This window comes from Camelus dromedarius, chromosome 10, assembly GCF_036321535.1.
Source record: "Camelus dromedarius isolate mCamDro1 chromosome 10, mCamDro1.pat, whole genome shotgun sequence".
NCBI classification, from domain to species: domain Eukaryota; kingdom Metazoa; phylum Chordata; class Mammalia; order Artiodactyla; family Camelidae; genus Camelus; species Camelus dromedarius.
This window is the reverse complement of record NC_087445.1, coordinates 46,098,221-46,123,169: the sequence shown is the minus strand read 5'-3', so window position 1 is coordinate 46,123,169 and position 24,949 is coordinate 46,098,221. Positions and strand designations below refer to the sequence as shown.

The following is a 24,949-nucleotide window of genomic DNA, read 5'->3' as shown; positions in this document are numbered from 1 at the left end:
TTTTGCAGTTGGGAGTTTGTAACTCTTAATCTCCCTCATCTATTTCTCTCCTCCTCTCACCCACTCCCCTCTGGCAACCACCTGTTTGTTCTCTGTATCTGTAACTGTATTCCTGTTTTGTTATATTTATTCATTTTCTTTGTTTTTAAGATTCCACATATAAGTGAAATCATACAGTATTTGTCTTTCTCTATCTGACTTATTTCACTTAGCATAATGCCTTCTAGGTCCATCCATGTTGTCACAAGTGGCAAAATGGCATTCTTTTTTATAGCTGGGTAATATTCCATTGTGTGTGTGTGTGTGTGTGTGTGTGTGTGTGTGTGTGTGTGTATAGATTCTAGCACTATATATATATATAAGAAGATATTTGTATTTATATATTTATATATGTATAAAATATCTTATTTATGCATTCATCTATTGATAGGACTTAGATTGTTTCCATATCTTGGCTATTGTAAATAATGCTACAGTGAACATAGAGGTGCATGTATATTTTCTAATTAGTGTTTTTTCATTGTCTTTGGATAGATATTCAGGAGTGGAACTGCTGAATCATGTGATAGTTCTATTTTTAATTTTTTGAGGAATCTCCATACTGTTTTCCATAGTGGCTATACCAGTTTATATTCTCACTAACAGTGCGTAAGTGTTCCCTTTTCTCCATATCCTCACCAACACTGGTTGTTTGTTGTCTTTTTGATAATAGCCATTCTGACAGGTGTGAGGTGATATACTATTGTGGTTTTGATTTGCATTTCTTTGATGATTAGTGGTGTTGAGCATCTTTCGTTCCATTCTGAAAGCTGAAGCTATTTTTGCTCTTTCAAAGATTTGACAGTGACTTCTCAAACAGCTTTTCATTTAGAAAAGTCTTTATTTTATTTCTTGATTTTCAGACTTAAAAATACTTAAATGAAAGCAGCAAAAACACTTGAGCTTTGCTTGAAATTTGATCATGGAAATCTCGTTTATATTATCTTTAACACCTTTTTTATTTCTTAAATTAAATTAAAAATTTTAAGTCGAAGTGCAGTCAGTTACAATGTGTCAGTTTCTGGTATACAGCACAGTGTCCCAGCCATGCATATGAATACATATATTTGTTTTCATACTCTTTTTCATTAGAGGTTATTACAAGATATTGAATATAGTTCCCTGTGCTCAGACACCTTTTTAAAAATAACTTTCATGATCAGAACATTCTATGAAAATCTAGATAAGGCTAAACTTGTTTAGATACTTTGAGCTCAGTACTTAACCAAGTAGATGTGGGGAGCATAGAAGACAAAGCCCTTTCTCTATTTAGGAAATGGAGACTTGGGGAAATGCACAATGTGATTTGAAGAGCATTGGTATGTGTTTCTTTATAGCAGCAAATTACATTGAAATGGCCTCTCCTCTCCACTCATCTAGTTAATGAAATATGAAAGTAATATTTCTCCACATAGAAGCGCACCAACTCTTGTCCTGCTAGCTAGGAGAAGGGTAACAGAGTATGACAGTTTGTGAAAAGCCCCAACTAAATCCTTTCTAATTAAACTCTATAGCTATCTTGAAGTGAGTGGATGCTCACAGGTAACCAATGCAGGAATCCATGTGTTGGCAAGAAGCCGCCCCCAGCTCAAGTATCCGGACCTACACTCCACAGGGACAAGCATAAGAGGGTAGGAGTTTTACAGATTATCCTTTATTTATCCAGTGGCTTTAAGAAAATGAATCATGCTTTTAATTATCCCTTTCAGTTTATCATTTTAAGGGCACTTGTGGGTCTATAATATGGATTATGATATGGTAGACCAAAAGGAATCTCTATAGATGTTAAATGAAACTATGGATGGAGATTTATTCAGTCAACTGAAGGGAAAGTTGTTTACCAAGGGGGCTATATACAAATGATACATTATGTATAGGCTGGTATGAACTACTATACAAACATAGAATTAAAATACGATAATAATTATTTACTTTCCTAATTAATTGCTCATTTAAGCAACTTCTGCCTCATTTATAGGAAATCTCTTTTCTTCTTCTTTCCTCTGCCTCTTTGTTAAATTATACTGGGATCCTGGTGGCTTACACAGTCAAAAGAGAAGGGAGGGTCTATCCAGCTTTACCCAAGTGAGGAGACTGGAAGCTTGTGAGTTCACCACTGCCCTTGCTTCCTGCTGCCACAAGGGGGAGATGCTGCAGACTCATCCTTCATGGTTCAATAGATTCCAGGGTCCCCTGCTGCAGTGATACTTAGGGAACAGGATCTCCAGTGAAATCAGCTGGGTTCTTTGAGGGAGAATGGTCTCAATTCCTCCGTTCTATGCAGCGTTCCCCAAGACTGGGATCTCAAGATTGCACCTATTGGTGTTTAGTTCCTTCAATTCCCTTACACAGCTATCTCCCAGGTTATTAGTTGACTGATTACAGCTGGTTCTGACACCTGTCAATCATGATTCCTGAACTGTCATCTTTCTTTTCTCCCTAGTCAGCATTTCCTTCCAAACTCTCAAATCATAATCCCCCTTCCCCAGGATATTGGAACTAATAGTCCACTCTTCTGATGGAGGCTACTTTGGTCATTTCAAAGGGCCCTACATTTGCCCATCTGAGGGAGATTCTCACTTATGCTTGGGCACTGGGTTACCTCCACTAGTGTTAAGTAAAGTCAAATGTACAGTGTAAGAAACCAGCAATTATAAGTATCATTGTCAGGGTGTATGTCATTCTTGTAAGTAATGTTAATTAGCCAGAACCATTGTTCAGACAGCAATGTGTAATCAGGTATAACTGAACCATTTAAAGAACTTCAAAAATGTGCTCCTCCATCAAGGCAATGAAAAAACTGGCAACAGTTGTCAGAATCAACTTTTTCAGAACTCTGACTTGAAGCAACTCCAGACACATTTATACAAAACAAAACAAAACAGCTGAATCTCTGTAGGAATAGTGAACTTTGCAGTGTTTAATTTATCCAGTTCCCATCCCCTCTTCCCCAGCTCCGTGGTCACCTTGAAAATAGAGTATTGATTATACTCTATTCAAAGTTATTATAAAATTTTGGCTACATTCCCTGTGCTGTACAATATATCCCTGTATCTTATTTATTTTATACATAATAGTCTGTATCTCTTAACCCCCTACTCTTATTTTGCCTCTTCCCCATCACTCTTCCCACTGGTAACCACTAGTTTATTCTCTGTATGTGTGAGCCTATTTCTGTTTTGCTATATACACTCATTTATTTTTTTGGATTCCATATTTAAGTGATAACATGCAGTATTTGTCTTTCTTTGTCTGACTTATTTCACTTAGCATAATACCCTCCAGATTCATCTATGTTGTTGCAAATGGCAAATTTTCATTATTTTTATAGCTGAATAAATTCTGTAGTATCTATCTTTCTATCTATCTATCTAAATCAGATCTTTATCCGTTCATCTGTTGACGGACACTTAGGTTACTTCTGTATCTTGGCAATTGTAAATAATGCTGCTATGAACATTGAGATACATGTATCTTTTCAAATTAGTGTCTTTGTATTTTTTTGATACATACTCAGCAGTAGAATTGCTGGATCATATGGTAGTTCTATTTTTAGTTTTTTAAGGAACCTCCATACTATTTTCCATAGTGACTACACCAGTTTACATTTCCACCAAACATGTACTAGGGTTCCCTTTTCCCCATATCCTGATCAACATTTGTTATTTGTGGTCTTTTTGACAATGCCATTCAGACAGGTGTGAGGTGGTATCTCCTAGTGATTTTGATTTGCACTTGCCTGATGATTGGTGATACTGAACATCTTTTCATGTACTTGTTGGCCTTCTTTCCTAGTTGCTTAAAGTAGAAGGTGAGAGTATTGGTCTGAGTTCATCTTTTTTAATGTAGATACAGCTATAAATTTTCTTCTGAGCCCTGCTTTCACTGCATCCCATAAGTTTTGGTATGTTGTGTTTGCATTTTCATTGATCTTACAGTATTTTCTAATTTTCACCATAATTTCTTCTTTGGACCCCTATCTCACACCATATACAAAAGTAACTCAAAATGGATGAAAGAAGAAAATGTAATACCTAAATCTATAAACCCTTAGAAGAAAGCAAAGGTGTAAATCTTCATGATATTGGACTAAGCAATGGTTTCTTAGATATGAAAACTCAAGCACAAGCAACCAAAAAAAAATTAAACTTCATCAAAATTAAAAACCTTTGGGATGACTGTGTCTCAGTCAATTGGAGCTGTGATAACAAAATGTCAGACTGGGTAGCTTATAAACAATAGATAATCATTGCTTTGTTATGGAGTTATGGAGACTGGAGTTCTGAGATCAAGTTGCCAGCATGGTTGGGTGAGGGCTCTCTTCCCCATCACAGACTTCTTGTATCCTCACATAGTGGAAGGAGCTAGGGAGCTCTGTGGGATCCCTTTTACAAGACTGATCCCACTCATGAGGACTCCACCCTCATTAATTAATTGCCTCCCAAAGGCCCTGTGTACTAATACCATCACCTTTAGGGGCTAAGATTTCAAAATATGAATTTTGGGTGGAAACAAATATTCAGACCATAACAACACTATCAAGAAAGTGAAAAGACAGCCCACAGAATACAAATCATAAATCTGATAAACTCAACTTAAAAATGTAAAAGATTCAGAAAGACTTTTCTCCAAATGAGATATATAAATGGACAATAAGCATAAGAAGATACTCAAAGTCATTAGTCATTTGGGAAATGCATCTCAAAATCACAATAAGATATCACTTCACATCTTCTAGGATGGTAATAATAATAATAAACGGAAAATAAAATAACAAACATTAATGAGGGTGTGGAGAAATTTTAATGCTTATACATTGCTGGAAAATGGTGCAGCTGCTTTGGAAAATAGTTTTGCAATTCCTCAAAAGTTAAGCTTGATGTTACCATATGATCCAGGAATTTCACACCTAGAATTAAAAACATACATTCACACAAAAACTCATACATGAATATTTGTAGTAGCATTATTCATAATAGCCAAAAAGTCAAGATAACCTAAATGCCCATCAGTTGATGAATGGATGAACAAAATGTGATATATTCATACAATGGAATATTATTCAGCCATAAAAAGAATGAAGTAATGATACATGCCACAACGTGGGTAGACCTTAAAAACATTATGCTAAGTGAAAGAAGCCAGTCACAAAAGGCCACATATTGTATAATCCTATTTATAAGAAATGCCCAGAATAGGTCAAGCTACAGAGACAGAGAGTAGATTAGTCTTTGCCTGGGGATGGGGACAGTTTGGAATTGAAAATGACTAACATTGGATATGGGGTTTCTTCTTGTGATGATGAAATGTTCTGGAATTAAATAGTGGTGATGGTTGTACAACTCTTTGAATATACTAAAAACTACTTTATTGTATACTTTAAAATGGTGTATTTTATGAGATGTGAACTATATCTCAGTTTTTAAAATCATAAAAATAATTCCTGAGATGAATTCTTTTATATAAATATTTCCATAGTCATTTAATACAATCCCATACATTTATAGACAAAGAATAAGGTAATTGTGTCAGAAGATCATTATTGTGATGCCACTTACCACTGGGTGAGGTTTTGCAGGATATTAAGGTGAATAGGGCTCTTGGCTCCTCCATAAAATGACACAGCTGTGCATTTAGGGTAACTAGACTTGCTTTTTCAAGGCTCTTCTGTATTTTCTCAGTCAGCTGTCATTTTTAAATCACAGAGCAATGCCTCCTCTGCAAACTTGATGCTTTTATTTGGACATTGCCTGGGGAACCAGATAATGAAGTAACATCTTAATGTCCCCAATATTCTGCTAGCTGATGTCTCCCAGGAAAATTTCCTTTAACTGATTGCCCACTTACTAAGTCTGCTGAATCTGTAACTCCCACTACCAAATGGCTGCAGTCCCACTCCTCTACGTTTTGTGTCTCACAAAATAAGACCCAGTGATGTGTCCACCTCTCTGCAGATCCCAGCAGCTGCCCTTGTCTCTGCTGTCTTTCTGCTCTGGCTGCTCATGCCGTTTCTCTGCCTTTTTTCTGCTGTTTCCACTTGCCATGTGGATATGGCCACCACCATGTCTGTTGGGACACCCAAAATGAAGCCAAACTATTCAGGATTGCAGCCGCTCTGAGCTTTCTCCCTGCCATTCCTTGATGGCATTTTCTGGGCCTCTGTCACTTACTTCTTTCTCTAGATGCTTGGGGAAACCTTCCATTTCTTGGGTATAGTTTTTAAAAAGCCATTCCATTTGGCTTCATTGCATTCCTAATGATATAGCTCTTTCGGTTTGACCATCTTTTGGAGTTTCTGGAAACACTTTTTGTTTTATGTCAAATCCATCTCACCTCCAGAAAGCCAAGAAATGGGTACCAAGAACAACTGCTGCCTGGCACAGTCTCACGTAGGCTAAACTACTCTAACTCAGGGTGTGAATAGTCTGCTTGGGCTGCCATAACAAAGTACTGTAGACTGGGTACAACAAAGCCATGAAATTTATTTCTCACCGTTTTAGAGGCTGGGAAGTTCAAGATCAGGGTGACAGCATTCTGTTCTGGTGAGAGCTCTCTTCTTGGGTTGCAGATGGCTGTCTTTGTGCAGTATTCTCACATGATGGGGAGAGAGAAAGGGGGTGGGGGCAGAGAGAGAGAAACCCCAGTGCTCGGGTGTCTTTTTTTGTAGGGGCACTAATCCTATCATGAAGGCCTCATCTTTGTGATCTCATCTAATACAATTTACCTCCCAAAGACCTCACCTTCAAATACCATCTCATTGGGAGTTAGGGTTTCAACATAGGTATTTTGGAGGGACATTATTCAGTCCATAGCAGAATGACTTTTTGATTTTTGTCTTCAGTGTTCCTGCTCTTTCTCCCTATAATCTGACTTCTACTGAAATACCCACCCCCTGATAGTCAGGTTTATCTACTTCTTTCCTATTGGGTTCCTGGACCCCAAGCAAGTTAAGGGATGTGACAAAGTACTTGTTTTAAGTGACTCCAAATATTCTGTCACAGTTACTCTTATTGGTACCCAGCTCCCAGGATAGCTCCCAATGATCCCCAGCACCTGGTATTCACACCCTATATAGTCCCTTCTGAAATTGCATTATCATTGGGCTGTGTGACTAATAGAATACAACAGAAGAGATGGTATCTCACAAATGAGATTAGGTGATAAAAGACTATCCTGGCTTCCATCTAGGGCAGATCTTTGTCTGTCTATCTGTCTCTCATCACTTCCTCTGGGGGAACCAGCTGTCATATCATAAGAATACTCAGGCAGTCTCTATAGAGTCCACATGGTGAGGAACTAAATTCTCTGGCCAACAGCCATTGTGGAACTGAGTTCTTCCTGCTAACAACACTGTGAGTGAGCCTGGAAGCAAGCTTCCCCACAGTTGAGCCTTTAGATGAGACCACAGCCCTCCCAACAACAGCTTGACTGCAATCCTGTGAGGCACCTTGAGCCAGAACCACTCAGCTAAGTCATACCTAGATTCTTGACCCAGAGTAACAAGGATAATACATAGTTATTGTTTAAAAGTGCTAAGTTTTGAGGGGTAATTTGTCATGCAGCAGGTAGCTAATACACACTGAGAAGTATTATTATCCCCAATTACTGAGTAAGATGTTGATAACCTCTAGACAGTTGCTGCCTAAGCCCTTATACGTCAGGTTCTTGTCGCAATCCTGTGAGGTGCACAGGGCAGGTATTAATATTCCCACCTACTGTATAGGACATTTTAAACCAGAAAGTGACTTGAGAACTTAGCAAGTTTGTAAATGTAGGATGGAGATTGGAAAATTGTAGTCAGCTGCCTGTTTCTTGAAATGGCCTACAAGCTAAAAATGATTTAAATGTTTATGTTTTAAATGGTTATATAAGAACCTCTATTATGTTTTTGATTTTACCTCTTAGCCTGTGATCAAATACAAATTAAAATACAAATTAAAACCTACAAAGCCTAAACTATTTACAATCTGACCTTTAAGAAAAATTGTCAACCACTGACTTGGGATCTTCATAATCAAATGAAACATTTTTAGTTTATTATAATGAAATTAAGATGAGGCTTTATTACAATACCCTTAAATATAGATTATCCTGTAAATATAGTTTTGTATCTGTCTCCTTTCCATCTAAACTTGTACTATGTTCTCATTATCCATCATTTTTCAAAAACATTGTTTTGATGCTTGCTTGCTGTTCTATTATAGAAATTTGATACAATTTATTTAAATATTGTTCTGTTGTTGAACATATAGAATATATAGATTGCTTCCACTTTCACTCATGAGAAATATAGCAGTAAAAAATCCTTGCACACAAATATTTACATTTTTGATTATTTAATTGGCATAAATCCCTAGAAATAGAATTACTAGTTCAAAAGTTACAAAATAAACATTTTTAAGGATTTCAAATGAATATTGCTAAATTGCCCCCAGAAAAGCTGTACAATTTACTCTTCCAATAATAATGTATGGAAATGCCTATTTTGGCACATCATTGGAAAATCTGGTTCTCTCTTAGATACATAGCCAACATTATGTAGAGGGTGTCTTATTTTAATTTGTTTGGCCAATGATTCTTTTTAAAAAAATTTTTTTTAATTGAAATACCATGAGTTACAATGTGTCAGTTTCTGGTATACAGCACCATGTCACGCATATACGTACATATATTCATTTTCATATTTTTTATTAAAGGTTATTATAAGATATTGAACATAGTTCCCTGTGCTATATTTGCTGATGATTCTTGACATTAAATTTTTAAAATATTCTTAACAGCATTTTGCATTTCTTGGTTTGTTTTCTATTTTGTGTGTGGGTACGTATGGATTTTTTGTCCCTTTTATTATTTAACCATACATCTTATTTCATAGACTTGTACATCTTCTTTAGACATATTATGGTATTAATGCTTGGTCTTTAAAATATTTTATGGGAATTTGTCTAAGTATTTTATGAAAAGGTTTTCAGTTAATTCTCTTGGGTTTTCTTGATATAATGAGTACATTTTAAGGTAGAATATATGAGTATCTACAGAATATACACGCTTTAAAATGTGTCACAGTGATAAGCACATGAAGTTCTTAAACTTGAAAGTCTCTGACGAAAGATAATACATGAGATAATCACTTATCAGTTGGGGAGAGTCACACACTAAGCTCTTTATGGAATTCATCTGCTCTAAGGTGGCATTTAGGTTGTGACCTGTTGGTGTTCTAGAAGAAAGAAAGTGATTGTACTCAACTTCTTCCTGTGAAACTGTGTGTATATCAGATACAGGGTCTAGAAATGGATTTGATTGGGGAAAAAATCAGGTCATATTGAATAGACATAAATTAAAACTACTCAGGTGTTTTCCACTCATTTACCACAGATACTTGCTATGGATACACAGTTCTATACTTACAGATCACTGGGCTCACGAACTTCTTTTAGATTTACAAATTGACGTGTTTCCCCTCCTGTTTGCTACTTCACAAATGTCATCCCTCTTTCTAATCATACTTCTATCCATGATCTCCATCACTGATGTAGCAGTTGGTAGACCAAGTAAACTTCTCAGAGCCCTACACACTTTTATAGGAGAAAAATCAAACAATCAAAGTAAACAGGACAGAAGACATGGTAAATTTACTTCATAATAGCCTTAAAGCCTGATTTTAATTTAGGCGACTTTGTTATTTATGTTTAAGCCCTGTTGCAGATGGAAATTCTCTTTTCCTGCCTTTCTTTTTGTCTTTTGTCAAGATTGTGATTATAGTCCCTTTGATCAGCTTGCTATATATATTTGAATTTCACTTATAAATGTCTTACCAAAATATAATGAAGAAAAAAGTGAGTATAGGGTATGCTGGGGCTAATGATAAGCCACTATTAGAATTTTACTACTGATTTTGTCTGTTGGACAAAAGTAGCTCCCTTGGGTGATTGAGAACTGACAAAAGGGTGATTCAGCTGGCACCATAGTTTTCCTGGGTAAATGATGGTGGTGGGCTTCGCTGAGTGATAGGCAGGTCAGTCAGTTCCCTAATTAGGAGGTCATCTTCATTACAGAAGGAGGCTGTATCTCTAACTACACTGATATGCAACAGAGGCTCCAGAGAGAGAGCTTCGTAAGGATAGAACGTTGCCAGCAGGAAGAATTGAAGACACTTTTTTTTTTTCCCATTCTGGCTTGTTTCCAAAGGCCAGGATGACACTAATTAAGCACAGAGGAGAGAATGACCCCTTGACTTAAGAGCTTATTTTGCTGCATTTTCAATTTCCTTCTGACATTGACATTCTAGGCTGCGTGGCTGCTGGTAACTATGGCAACATCTCCATTTTTTTATGGGCTTTCCTGGCACTCTCTTAGAGGATTATCTGCTTCAGGCTTCCTCGGTATCTTCCATTTATATTTTACTCCCATGTCTTAAAGAAAACATTCGATCGATTCAGATGCGAATCCAGAACCAGTTACACTGCATTGTTTATCGCACCCCAGCCAGTACTTCAGTAGTTTAATTTATAGAGAGGTGATCAAGTAGGGAAATAGATGACAGGCACTTGGATTTGCCGGAGTCTCATTGTTTTACTACAACTCTTGGAGCAGTGGTACCTCTTGAGCAGAGCCTGGTTAATTTTAGCAGGATTTACTCATTTATGAGAGAACAGAATGTTCTAGTCTAAAAGTGATAGTGATGGGAAGTTCCAATGGTGGTTGAAGAATTTGAGACACGTTACAGCAATATAAAACCTGCCCTTACATTGCATTTCTCACATGAGCAAATTTGTTTTCCTAGAAGAAAACATGAAACACCATTCTTGTGCTCATTAAAACACTCAGTGGAAACCTGTGTCTGCATCCTGTGGTGCATGAGGTTTTTATATTTTCATCTAGGTTCTGCCAGAAATGAATAAGAACAATTATACAAAAACAGAGTCATGTCTATTCATTTACTAATAAACCATCAGGCGTGAGAGGCAGATCACTTTTCTGTGTGAAGCATTATGATTTCTAACTAAAATGTTTAGGATATTTCATTTCATTTCATTCTTGTGCAAGTAATATGAATCATTTGGCTCATCTGAGAGGCAGGACTGATTTTAGAGTGTGGACTCTGGAACCCAATTCCTGGGTCCAAACCCCAGGTATTTTATTAGCTGTGTGACCTTAGTGTAAGTCACTTATATCTCTCTGTGCTTTAGTTTCCTCATCAGCAACATGATGATGAAAATAATAGCAGCTACCTTAGAATCATAGGAAAGAATTTAGGGCCCTGGCACAAAGAAAGCACTCTGTAAGCATTAGGAAATATTATTTGTTTATAATGGCATTAAGTTTTTCTTTATTCCAAATAAGTATTATTTGTTGTACATAAAAGCTCATGCTACTGATTTAAGGAAAGTTGTCTATTTCTTTTGTTAATAAGCATTTTTTTTTTAAAAAAAGAAAACATTTATTAGTATTACTTGGCTTGAGTAAAACCATTATGAAGAATTTTGAATTTTCATTATTAGTACAGGGAAGACATTTCTTCAATGGCACCAGCTTAATCACTCACTGGAACCCAGTGAGATATCAGAATTTCAGTATTTATGGATAATAATGTGAAATTTAAAGTACCTCCAAGTTTTCTGTTATTAATTTGAAATTAGAGAAAATGTGCATTTTAAATATGACAGAAATGAGAGTTTTGTGCATGTATGTTTTTTAATTGAAAGGCAAAGATTTCTTACTAGATATGTGTGCTCTCACCATTATGGGTACTTGGAGAGTTATTTTAGGGAAAGTCCGTGGAAGCTTTTCCTTGCCCACGTTAACATTTAGAAGCACCCTCCATGGCATCCTATGTGAAATGTTCAAAATCTCTAACCTGGGTCATCTTTGATAGTGTGCACAGGCCACATGTACTATCTGGGTCTATCATCTGGGGAGCAAAGATGATAATACTTAGGATTTAAATTAGAAAGTTACTTTGCTTTTAATGTTGGCATGGCCGTATCTATGTGGAGCTATCTTATGTTTCCGTTTATGCTCTTCTGAGATTGATGACTGTGCATCTATGCAGTAGTTCTGGGGAAGTGGAAACACGTTTGCTGCAAACCTCCTTCCTCCTGTTTCCTTCACTTTCTGCTATTCTCCCCTCTCACCTGTCTTCCTAAGTCCCCCAGTTTTTGTATTGAAACCTAGTAACTAGCCCAACAGAAGAGTTTGCAACGCACAGAAGAATTAATGCTTTTGAAGGGCATCCATAAAATATTTAGCATGGATTTTGTTAAGTCAGAATTATTATTTTTAGGAAGTCCAACCCGAAGGCCAATTAAAAATGTTAATTAGTAGAGATTTTTGATGTTTCTGCCTATAGACTTACTTTCAAGAATTTGTTTCTTAGAAGTATAATTGGTTTATGTTGGTAGAATCATTGAGAGTGATTTTCTGGCGTTGGTGTTTTTCAATCATGTCACATGTGAAACTAATATGTGGCCAAAGCTGGGAGCCACTTTTCCAGGTCAGTGTTTCTCAGAGTTTATGTGCATGAGGATCACCTGGAAGACTTAGACTGTTGAGCCCCACCTACGGAGTTTCTGATTCAGTGGGTCAGGGGTCAAGTTCCCCAGATTTCTAACACCTTTCCAGGTGACGCTGATGCTGCTGGTCTAGGAGGATGCTCTGAGAACTAGTGATTTAGGTTATACAGCAATCCTTTGTCCTGGAAGAGGCTTTTTGACTCCTGAGATCTAGGTAAACATTTGCTTAAGGTTATCAAAATTCCATGCCCACAATTTTGACAAATTCTGGGGTGAGACTTTTGCGCTCATGTTCCCTCCTGTCTTCTCTTGCCTCTTGGGCTCCTGCTTCCTCTCACACGGTCAGTGTTAACTCAGCCTCTTCTAGTTCATTTGTGAGCAAAATAAACTTCAGTAAAAATGTTTCAGGAACCCTAGGAAGGGCTTACAACACTTTCACAAGTCGTTCCACTGGCTCCCTGACAGCCTGTACCTCGCTGGCTCCAGCCTCTCTCCATCTTTCTGTCTTCTCTCTCCTCTCCATTGTCTTCCTTATTCACTTGTCAGGAGAAAGAAATATCCATCCTGTCTGTGAAAAGTGGCAGAACTATCACATGTTATTCTGCAGAGTCTTTTCTCCTGCAAGAGTGTATCAAGGTGTTTTTCCAAACAAAGATGGTTCCATTCTGGGAGTAATTCTGGTGCCAGATATTAAGATAATGATTACTTTTACTTCATTATTATTAAATACACATCCAAATGATAATACTGTAACAATTATCTGGATTTATCTACTTTTACCATTTTTCTAAGAATCTGGAAATGAAAGTCTGACGCCTTTAGATTATTGCCCCTGTCAACTTTACTTTTCTGCTCGATTTTTATGGGTCTGGAAATTTTATTAGGTGTGTTCATTGTGTTTCAGGAAGTTTCATTTACAGCCTCAGCTTGGTTGGGAAGGCAGGACCAGTAGGTGAGGAGGGATGGGGTGGGGTTAGTGGATAGGCAGGGCCACAGAAAATATGAGGGCTGAATTTTTGTAAACTTCATAAAAAGTACATTTCACAAACTATTCTAATAACTTTTTGTCCCCTTTTCCTTTCCAGGGTTTGTTCATTGGCTAATTATGGTCATACTAGTTTGGAATGTGTGAAATTCAGTTTCTGCAAGCTTGTCACCTGGAATGTGGTTAAAAAACTGTAAAAACTGTAGATGGTAAGAAAATGTTGATTTTGCCCACCTGTGTCTTTTTCAGTCTTAAATGTCATCATGAAGTGAAGAGGAAACTTGATGTTAGCTGTGCGTTGGTTTGTGCTTCTTTATAAATCCTCATGGTTGTTTCCATTTTATTAACAGAGTTCTAGCAATCATTAAATATTTCCCAGGAAACAGCTTCTGGCATCTTCTTTAAGACTAAACCAAGGTGACTTGCCGCTGACCATTTGTGGCCTCCCTTCCCTTGGTCCCAGCTCCTACTCTCCATCTTCCTGGGCTGCCCAGTGCCTGGGGTGGGGTTGGCCTAAGTAGATTTTGAAAACAAACAAATAACCTAAGCCTTGAAAAAAAGGACAAAAAAAGAAAAAGGCTAAACCAATTTTTCATGACCTCTCAAATAGCAGAAAATATGTTATTTCCTTTACTCTGGAATTCATAAAAAAATTCAGAAAAAATATTTGGAAGAAGTTAAGTGAAATACCTTTCAGTTATTTTGGCCTCTGTCCTCGGGACACCGTTTACTAGAATTATACACGTTAAGGAAATAAAAACAGTTCAGGAGTAACCAGAGTTGAAGTTACCATTTAAGTGTCCCATATTTCAAGAATTATTTTATTAGTCCTAGTCCACTCTGTGAAACCTGAGCTCTTTGAATGAAATCTAAGATTTTTGTAATAATCTTTCATGAAATGGGGGAATCTGTAGAACAAATAAGGGAATACATGGAACAAATACTTCTATATGGGGCCCTGGAACTTTTTAGGCTTCAAAACAAAATATTGGAATAGTCTGAAGAAATTCCTTTTGCCAACTGTAAATCTCTTGTAAAAATTAACTGATAATTTATTACTGGAAGACATGAATTGAGAGCTTAAAAGACATAATTAAATCTACATTGTTTTAAGAAATCATCTCTAAAGGTATGGCATTCTCAACAAATGTGTCGGTGGGCAAGAGTTCTATCTCATTGTATGGTGCACATGTGACTGCTTACTTTTTTTTTTTAACGCTAACTTAATTTTATTCATTCATCTTCTATAACATTAAAGACTTGTGAAGTAAGGAACACATATAACAACATAGAAATCCTGATTCTGTATTTCCAATTACTACATTAGTTAAAAATGAGTGTCCTAGTTCATTGCTAAGCTGAGACTCTTGGGTATTGGTGAAAAGAGCCTTATTTGAATATCTCATCCTTTGAATTCTGAATTATATGATGCTTTCCAGAGGAATAGGAATGGCTTTAGAGTTTCATAGATCTCCTTCTGACTGATCTAGTTTGTCTCATTTTGTACTTCTGGGAACAGGGGGTTTAATCTTTTTTTGGTCTAAAAAAAGGGATTAATATTTTAACATCTCTTCATATTACAGAACTGGGAACAACTTTCAGGCCACCCAAGAATGTACAATTTCTCCATTACTTTGGATGAATATAAATGTATCTCTGATCTAACAATGTACACATTTGCATTCCCAAGAGCTAAAAGTAATTTTTGAGTATTTGAAATAAAATTCATAGGCTTCCCTGGAAAAAATCCATTGTGGTCTTAGAATATGATCTGCCTATTGTTAGAATACATATCTGGGAAAAAGTTGAGTGTGTCCTGGGCAGCTCTAAAATAATTAGTAAATAGATAACAAGGAAATATTGACGTAATTATCATTCCAATATTACCAACATTAAAATGAACATAGCTGCCTAATAGTTGTGTGTAATTATTTATAATTTATTAAACCCTGCCTACTTTCAAAAAGGCTTTGGGACTTTCTATGGTTAAAAACGCTCATGACCACACAACACACGCAGCTGAGGAATTCAAAATGATACAAAAAAATTTTAATCAGAAACCAGCTTGAGAAAGAGCAGAAATGGAATTGAGGTCAAACTGAGTACCGCAGTTTAACACTAAACATAAGTTGAAATCACTGGCAGGGAAATTAGTTGGGAAACACCATGAAACCATGGTCCTCTTTGCCTTCTAAAAGGAGGCTAGGCAATTCTTCATTAAAGGCAAAATTAATACATTTTAAGCAGAATTTGTCATAGGATTCTTCTAAATTACTGAGGAGCCAAAAAACTTAACAACCAGACAATATTGCACAAGGTTCTGGTGAGTCGATATTTTCTTATTTTAAAAAATGTTAATTAAGTTACCGTTAATAGAATTTCCACTTTCTTCCTTCATCCTATCACCAGTCCCTTGTGATGACCTTAATTCTTTCCCTGTAAGTTGAATTGTTATGTTTTTTACTGGGTTTGAAGAAGTTTTAGAGGCACTGGAGCTACCTTCAGGGTGGAAGCATGGTTTGAAAATAAGGGGATTCTTTGGCATTGCATTACCTTCTTTTACTTCTTCATATAGAGCAGGGTTAGCAGACTTTTTCTGTAAGGGGTCAGAAAAAATAGGCTCTGCAGGTCACCTGTCTCTTGCAGCTGCTCAGTTGTGCTCTTGTAGCATGAAAGTGAATGGGCATGACTGTGTTCCAGTAAAACTTTATGTGTGCCCAGTGAGTCTCTCTCACAGCAGGGTCTAGCATCCTTACCATTGGAACACAGCTAGTCTTTAACTTCAGACATTCTCACTATTTCTTCACTTATGTGACAGATTTAAAAAAATGTATCTATGATTCTCAAGTTTGATGGTGTTGCTTGCCTTTGAAAAATGTGAAGTACAAGTCAAGGTTACTTTAAAGACTTTTCATTCCTTTATCACACTTAGAATCTAGGCTCACCTGTATCCACTCCACATAATCTATGGCCTGTCTTTTCCTTTTTTTAGGTTGAAGATTCTCTGTCTTCATGGCTGCACCATTACTTCTGACCTGTGCAAAATAAAAGCAGCTTACAAAAGAGTATTTCATGACATGACTGCCCGTACCTGCTAATATTTTTAGGAAAATAGAATTTCTAGCAACAAAAACTTTGAAAATATACTTAGTTAAATATGAACAGAAAATTTCCCAATTAAATTAAGGTATTAATTATTTTTGAATTTAGATTGAGATAGCTAATCAAGGGGTAATTGCACATGAAATTATGGCATCTCATACAAAAATAATGCATTTTTATATGCCAAACATCTTTACCCCTTCCTGCCCAAATAATGATAAATTTAAAAAGTATGAAATTTTAAATATTTGTATTTTCTTGCTTGTTTCTATTATTTATTTGTAATGCATTTAAACTTTTACCTGAGATTACTGATTGGTACACGGCAATCTACTTTTCTCTAGTCACTGAAGAATGTATTATGAGAGGAGAATAAGTTGGATAACTCTGGAAGGAATATTTTCTCCCTTATAACTCACAGTTATTTAATTGTATACACCCCGGTTTTATGTGTACTACAGCCATGTCAAATGTGTTGATTGCTGCAGGACTTGTGTCAGGGCACTGCAGCGGCTTCTAGGTAGCCCATGTATTCTGTGGAGTCCTTTCACAAACTGCAGACAATGCCACACCCTTAGACTTGAGTCTCTGTAGAGAATATTTCATGCCAAGGAAAGAGTTGTGCGCTGCCTTTGGCTGGGTTACCCATACCCTAAGATGAGAATTCCCGTGGATGTGGAAGGTTAGGGGAATAGGGGAGGTAGAACCGGGAAGGGAAGTAGGACAAGCGACAGGTAATACTGACATCAAGCAATGTCACCCAGCAGCTGACTGTCTTAGTCCCACTGCTGAAAATTATGCAAGTCAACTCAGAGTTGTTCTACATAGAGAGCAAGGGAGCTTGAACACCATCCATTGTTCAAGGTCTGCTTCCAGAGGAGATACAAATTGCCAGGCACCTATGACTCTCTGGACACATAGGCAAAGCAAACTCTAGCAGCCTAAAGGCTGTTCTCCAACAAGTGACACAGGGGCCAATTGTTGGATGGAAATGCTCTGGGGATCTGAGGGGATGGGCAGAGCAAGATGACATTTGGTACATGCACTATGGAGCTATGGAGGGAAACATGCAGCTAACTTGTACCAGGACATCTGAGTTTGAATCCTAGTTCTACTAGCTGTGTGATTTTTTTTTTTCTTTGTTGCTGGTAGGAATGTGTAATTCCAATCACCTTGGAAAGCACTTAGTCAGTTGCTTCTAAAGCTAAACATTACCTACCATGTGATCCAGCAATCTCATTACTAGGAATTTACCCAAGAGAAATGGACACATATGTTCCTTCACACAAAGACTTTTATTCACAATAGCCAAAGCCTGGAAATTCCCCAAATGCCAATCAACAAAATAATGGATAAACACACTGTGGTATATATGTATAATATAACCCTACTTGTTACTAGAAAGGAATGCATTCCTGAAATATACAACAATATGAATTAATCTGAAAATGCTTATGTGGAGCAAAAGAAGCTAGGCACATTACAGTACATGCTGTATGATTCTATTTACATGAAACTCTGGAAAAGACACAATTATGTTAAATCTAACCTCTCAAGTCCTAGGTATGGGGCCCTCTCACAATGTGGCAGCTATTTCTTCAAGACCAGCAGGAGAATTTCATTCTAGGCTGCTCAGAGTCTTACATAACATAATGTAGTCACAAGTGTGACTGTCCCATCCTATTCACATGGCCTGGTCACTTTGAAAAGGAGGGGATTATACTGAGCATGTACATTAAGGAGTGGGAATGTGGGGACCATTGTAGAATTCTGCTTAATACAGTTGGCTTTGTCTTGATATCCAGAATTTGAACTGAGATGGATATTTTTCACTGTATTCAATCTTTTTCTCTATTTCCTGCATATATAATGTGGAATGCAAACTTTTGTCTCGACTGAGAGGTGCAAGCTGTATGAGACACATGATTCACCAGTGTGGGGAAAGGAGATGAGCTTGGTTATCACGTAATCAGAAGTTTGAAACTCAACACTTCTCATTCAGTTCTAGTACTGAACGCCGACTCTGCTCTGGTTTGTGAAATGGTGTTTGATACTGTTTGGAGCATTATAGAGGTATGTAATTTTTTTTTTTTTACAATGGAAGATTTACCGGAGTCTGACTGCCAGCACATATGCACATACAACAATGCTATATATTGATTACAGAAATAATATGTAATTGAAGAGGAGTTTCAACTGGGTCCATAATTCTCTATCTTCTAAAAAAATAGATCTGATGCAAATATGATACCATGTTCATATTGGCCACTTTCTGGGTTCATGGACGTTATTTTCTTTCTTCATATTTATTTAAAGAGTAAGTACATCACTATGATGTAAATTCGCTGACACATTGTTTTTTGTAAAATTTTCAAAAATTTCCTGTAACTTCCTTAGGAATAGTAACCCCTGAGTAGATACTCATGAGAAAACTAAGACACAAGATCTTTTGGGGCTGTGTTTGAGAAAGTTCTTGAACTTACTAATTGGTCCCTCAGTGGAATGCCATTACTTGGATATCTAGTTCCATCTTAACAAGCTTATCAGATTTTTCTGGGGCAGAATAACTTCAGTGTTAAGTCAGGCTCTGAGGAAGGCTTTTGTACCTGCAGGGACTACTATAGGGTAGATTACAATAGGCTTCCATTAAAAGCCTTTCCCATTTACTGGGTGAAGAGGAGGTTAAGGGGTGGTGCTCATTCCTTGTTACAGAAAGTTAGGTCAATTTATGATGTACTGAAAAGGATAATTTCTCATTATAAAAGGATAATGACTCATTATTCTAATCATTGTCTATCATGAGATTTCCCAAAGTATGTTCTCAAAGGCACTAACTCTGTGGAAACAAAAACAAACCCAAACCCAAAACTAAAGGCTTCCATAGTCAAATACATTTAGGAAATAATTAGATTAAACACGTATAAACAGCTTTTTTTTAATCTCTTCCAAGAACCGACACAGTAGGATTCTTTTCCAAATTTATTTGTGTTTTAAAAATGTATTTGATCACAATAGTATCTTCTCACTCTTTTGAGAAACAGGCTCTAACAAGATTATCTCTGATTTTTAAAATCCTTGAGCAGCCACAAAGCAAGTTGATTTTTCTAAAGTTATGCCTTTTCTACATGTGGGGTTTTTTTGTGGGGTGGGGGGTGGTAATTAGATTTAGTTATCTATTTTTTTCCTTGGAAGTACTGGATTGAACCCAGGACCTTGTGCATGCTAGGCATGGGCTCTACCACTGAGCTATACCCTCCCCCCATGCCTTTTCTAAAAAGGTACACACTCCTTACCTAACAATTCACTGGCTCTCAAAGGCTGCTCTGTTATCTCCAATTTCTCACTAGCTGTTTCTGGATGCTAAGATAGAAAAGAAATGCCTCCTATTTCTTTCTTCTCCTCTCTTCCCTCTAATTGTTAAAAAAATTAGAGACAGATTATATAACTTGGCTTTCCTCTGCATATATTGCTGGGGGTATTCAAAAACATTCCTTAGTACCTTGTGAGGTACTTTAAACACTTAAAAACACACAAGGCCACCTAACAGGACTCCTTTAGTAATCTTTTTATAAGCTAAAGAGTCCTTTCATAATGTGAATGATTCCTCAATAGAACAGACTAGAAAGTCCAGTTCATGGAAAAGAGATGTTGAATAAACAGTGTGGAGAAAGCCAAGAAGAAATTCAGAAAAAAATAAAGTTGAGTCTGCAACTCACACCAGACCCAAAATAAATTCCAGATGAATCAGAGTTTTAACATGAAAAATAAAGTAGTGAAAAAGACTAAAAAAGAAAAGAAAAAAGCATTCCTGTGGCCTGAGCTGACCTAATACATGTTAAGCTTTGTCCTTGTAAGTGACAGGTCACAATGAAATTGTGGAAACTTTGGTAGGAAAAGCAGGATCCAACTCTTCCCCTGAGGCTGGGAAATGGTTTGGTTAGGCAGAAGAGAAAAAAGCTAAAGAATGTTTGATATTTACATTTTGTCACGATAATAAGGAGCTATCGAGTTAATCATGTAATTAAATGTGGCATATTTGAGTGACAGAGTCCTGATGGAGGCTAAAGGGAGAAATGTTTGGATATATAAGATGGGACCAGGTTTCAGAGGATTTCGGATGTCCAGATGAAGAGCTTAGCCTTGGTTCTCTTTTTGTTGGGGCACCTCTGGGGGTTGATCGGCTAGGGTGCAGGCGTTCTCAACCTCAGGGCTATTGACATTTTCAACCAGGTAATTTTTTGTTCTGGGCACTGGGCCTGTGCATCATCAGATGTTTAGCAGCATCCCTGGCCTCTGCCTGCTAGATACTAGTAGCATCTACTCCTTTTCAAATTGTGACAACCAAAAATGTCTCCAGATATTACCAAATGTCTCCTGGGGAACAAATTACCCCTGATTGAGAAGCACTGACCTCCAGAGTGAGAGAATAATTGGTGTTTACAAAGGGCTGTTCAGGAGGTTGACAGGACAGGAGCCTGAGCAAATGTATTAGAAGCTAGGTATGGTCAATTGTTACAGTAAGGGTCTCCAATAGAGTACATCTCCCTGTATCCAACCTTGTATAATCCCCTCCCCCAATGACTTAGGGCTTGGCCACATGACTTGCTTTGATCAATGGAACATCAACAAACATGACACAAGCTGAGGCTGGAAGAGCATTTGTGCATAGGGACTTACTCTCTTGGAACACTGCCACTATGTGACAAAGCCAGTACATGTCCAGCTAACAGGCAGGACCAACTTCCAGACATAAGTGAGGCACTCTAAGACCATGCAGCCACAATAAAGCTACCATGACTATATGATCTCAGGCAAGCCAGCAGGAAAACCACCTACCTGATTGATGGCAATGAAGTTATGCAAATAAAATGGCTGCTGTTATAAATCACTAGGTGTATGTTGTATTGTGGTAAGTGCAATGAAAGGTTATAGTAGGTCTGGAGTAAATTAAAGTCAGTGGAAATGAGAAGATGTGTACACACAAGACATTTGAAATAATCCAGGTTTCCTGATGATTCTTCAATGAAGGGGCTTATCAAAGAATATAAGAATTTAGAGTTGAGTGCAAAGTTTAGAGGGAGTTAAGCTGCATGAACAGTCTTCAAGAAAGCACTTCTGCCTAAGCAGTGAAAAATATTAACTAATCTATTTTGAAAAATACAGTTGTTTCTTAATTGCTGACAGAATAATGATAATAATACTTCAAAGATTCAGCTTAGTAAGTACACTTGTAAAGCTTTAAAGGCATTACCAAGCTAGCCACTTTTTACTTTAAATGGAAAAATCAATCTTTAAAATAAACAGGAAATCACATAAACCCAAGATCAATAACAATTTATATTGCACTAATAAAAAATTCATTTCGTTGTATAGAACTATCTACTTGTATAGAACTATATTCATTTAGCAATTAGATTGCTAAGACCGGGGCCTCTCAATAGACTGCCTCTCGTAATTTACCAGTTAAATTTACAGATGGCGATTATCAGTGGTATTTACAGCTCGATGGGGGCTGAGAGTGTTGCCCTTATTTACTGTACTATTCAAGAAGAAACAGTTTCTTAGATGTTTAGCACTTAGCTTTCTGTTTAAGAACACCAGCTTGAGGAAATGTCAGTCAAATCCTCTATTTTTATTATATTAAAAACAATCGAAGTAATAAGCAATAAAGAGAATCCAGAATGAGAATAAATAGAATAGAGAGTCATAACTAATAGAAATGGAAACATACAAAAGCCTAAAAAGTGGAGGGAACTGATGCGAATAAAGTAAAAATCACCCATATACATTTTCACAGGCTATGAGGATCCAAAGGGAACATAGACATAAGTCATAAGGCAGAGTGAGGGTCTCGTGAAAATAAGACAAGATTAAAAAAAAAGATTAAAATGGATGAATTTTAAAGATCATATACCCATTATGCAGCCAGTACTAAAGCATTGTTGAAATAAGTGTTTGAGATCAAAGGGTAACACATGTATAATTTCCATAAGATTTGTTTAAAGAAAAAAAACTACCTCAGTCCTTGTTTAAAATTGCTGCCTGCCAAGGATGTTGGTTAATTTTTCTCTCAGGTTGAGGAGACAAGGACTGAGAAAATTATTTGGATTTGAAGATCTGGAAGATCTGTGTGATTGCTAATGAGCATTAACTATTTGGACCTAATGTTGGACGAACATGAAGCAAAATCAGAATGGGGTATTGTGCTAAATCTTGTACTTTGGTCTGTGAGAAAAGTTTTCCCTTTTCCGGAATCAGCAAAGAATAAAATACACATAACTAAACAGTTTGGAATCCTACCCCCACCTTCCTTTTCCCCTTTCCCCAACTCCTAGGGCCCCAAACCCAGGCTCCAGAGCCCTGCACGGAAAGCACAGCGGGGCTCTGGGACGCGTGGGAACCCGAGCAGGGCGCTCCTCCCAGGCTGGATGGATTCGGGCCCCGCTGGAAGGTGCTCGCGGCCGCTTGGGGCGCTGAATCGCAGGCGGCCGCTGCTGCGCGGTGCGCGCGGCCAAGGGCGCGCTGTCACCGCTTCGGGGCTGGCAGAGTCCGTCCGGGATCAGCGCGAGGAGCCGCGTCGCAGAGTGCTGTCCCGACCCAGCCACACGCCCCGCACCACCTGGACGTTCGGGTGTGTGGCGGAACCAGCCAGAGTGGCCGAACTCGCCGCAGGTCCTTGGGGCAGCATGTGGCCTCAGACTCCCCGCTGTCGGTGCGGCCAGCCGAGGTGGACTGCGCGCCCCGTTGCGCCCGAAGCCCTCTCGGTCATCCCCGTCAGGCAGGATGGAGGTGGGCGGGGACATGAGGGAACTGGCTCTGCTGCGCTCCGCCTTCGTCGCCTGCGACGCAAACAGCTCGGGGCGATTGGAGCGCGAGGAGTTGAGCCGGCTGTGCGCAGAGCTGCGCGTGCTGCGGGCGGACGCCGAGCCCGTGTTCCAGCGGCTGCACGCCGACCACGAAGGCGCCATCACATCACCTTCCCGGAGTTCGCGCGCGGCTTCCGCGGGGCCCGCCGCGGGGGACGGCTCTGGGGCCAGAGTCCGCCGCGGCCCAGGCTGTATCCGACGCCCGGGGACAGCGAGGAGGACGAGGGCGACCAGGACGCGGCGGCGGCGGCTGTGGCCGCCCCCTGGGACCTGGCGTGCCCCAGCTGAGCTTGACAGTACTTCCAGTCCAGGCGCGACTTGGGTTCGAGGCCAAGTTCATCCCCAGGTGCGTGTGAGGTTTGGAGGGCGGGAGGTAGTGGATGTGTTTCCTGTCCTCTCTGGGGCACTGCCGTGTCTTCCTCTTACACTGCGGGACTTTGCGCACTCTGAGTTGCTTTTCTCCATTCATCGACTCACTTTAATTATTTCAAGATGAGGTCCCCTAGAGTTAAGGCAAGGGGATGCGTTCAGAGTCAGAATCTGGGGAGAAAGTTTTACTTGCTCATATATGAGCCCTGCAAAGGGCACTTAGTTAACACTGGCCAAAGTGGAATCCGCAGTGTGCGGAGATTCTTCCGTGACACGGGTTTAGGAGCGCTCCCCGCACCTTCACGGCATAATTGAATCTAACCTCCTACTCTAGGCCCCGAGGCTGCACCAAGCGGCCACCCTGAGCTTTGACCCGGACCGTTCGTTAGCCAATTTGGCTTTCTCTATAGTAGTTTTTGTATTTATTGTTTTCCTGCTACTGTGTAGAAACCAAGACGTTGTTGTGCATTTTATTGCTGCACACAAATATTCTTTGATGCCTACTGTGTGCTAGATATTTCACAAGTTCTTTCGTATAATTTTCAAAATAATCTTGAGGGCGTAGACTTTCTTATCTGAGTAATGGAGAAATTTATACCTAAAGACGTTAAGGGACTTGCCCAGTTAATAAAAGAGAAGCATTTGATTCAAGACGTTGTGAATTGAAAAACTCGCTTTTTGTACCACAGAATAAAATGATAAAACCATATGATAAACTCTCTACTCTTCTGGCTCTGACAGAAATAACATAACTTCAACATCGAGTTACTTATCTTAATTCTCAGGCGAAAAGGGGATGCCTGCAGGTTTCCGGCATGGAGGGGAAGATACTCAGGTTTTATTGAGTTTAATTTGCATCTGTCTCTGCCTGGAGTCATGGTGTTTCTTGAGCTATTTTGACTTCTTCCTCAGGCACTATAGTATGTTAATTCTATAAAATGTTTTTCTGCTTTCTGGATTTTCATTGAAATTTTATGGATTTCTGGCTGTCATTATTAGGAAGATCTGAAAGCATCGTTTTGGTTGGCAGTTCACATATCTGAGACAAAAGACCCAGAAAAGGAAATAGCCCTGGA

General features: G+C 38.4%; 1 long non-coding RNA gene and 1 pseudogene across 2 annotated transcripts in view; both read left to right on the top strand.

Moving 5' to 3' along the window:
• Positions 1–16,760, top strand: part of LOC135322272 (uncharacterized) — a 119,303-nt gene extending 102,543 nt beyond the window's left edge. For both annotated transcript variants that reach the window (XR_010382712.1, XR_010382711.1), the window contains 2 exons: positions 13,637–13,745; positions 16,529–16,760. This is a non-coding gene — a long non-coding RNA (uncharacterized LOC135322272). The remainder of the gene's footprint in view (positions 1–13,636; positions 13,746–16,528) is intronic.
• A 118-nt stretch (positions 16,761–16,878) lies between these two features.
• LOC135322271 (ras and EF-hand domain-containing protein-like) lies at positions 16,879–24,246 on the top strand (annotated as a pseudogene).
• The last annotated feature ends 703 nt before the right edge of the window (positions 24,247–24,949 follow it).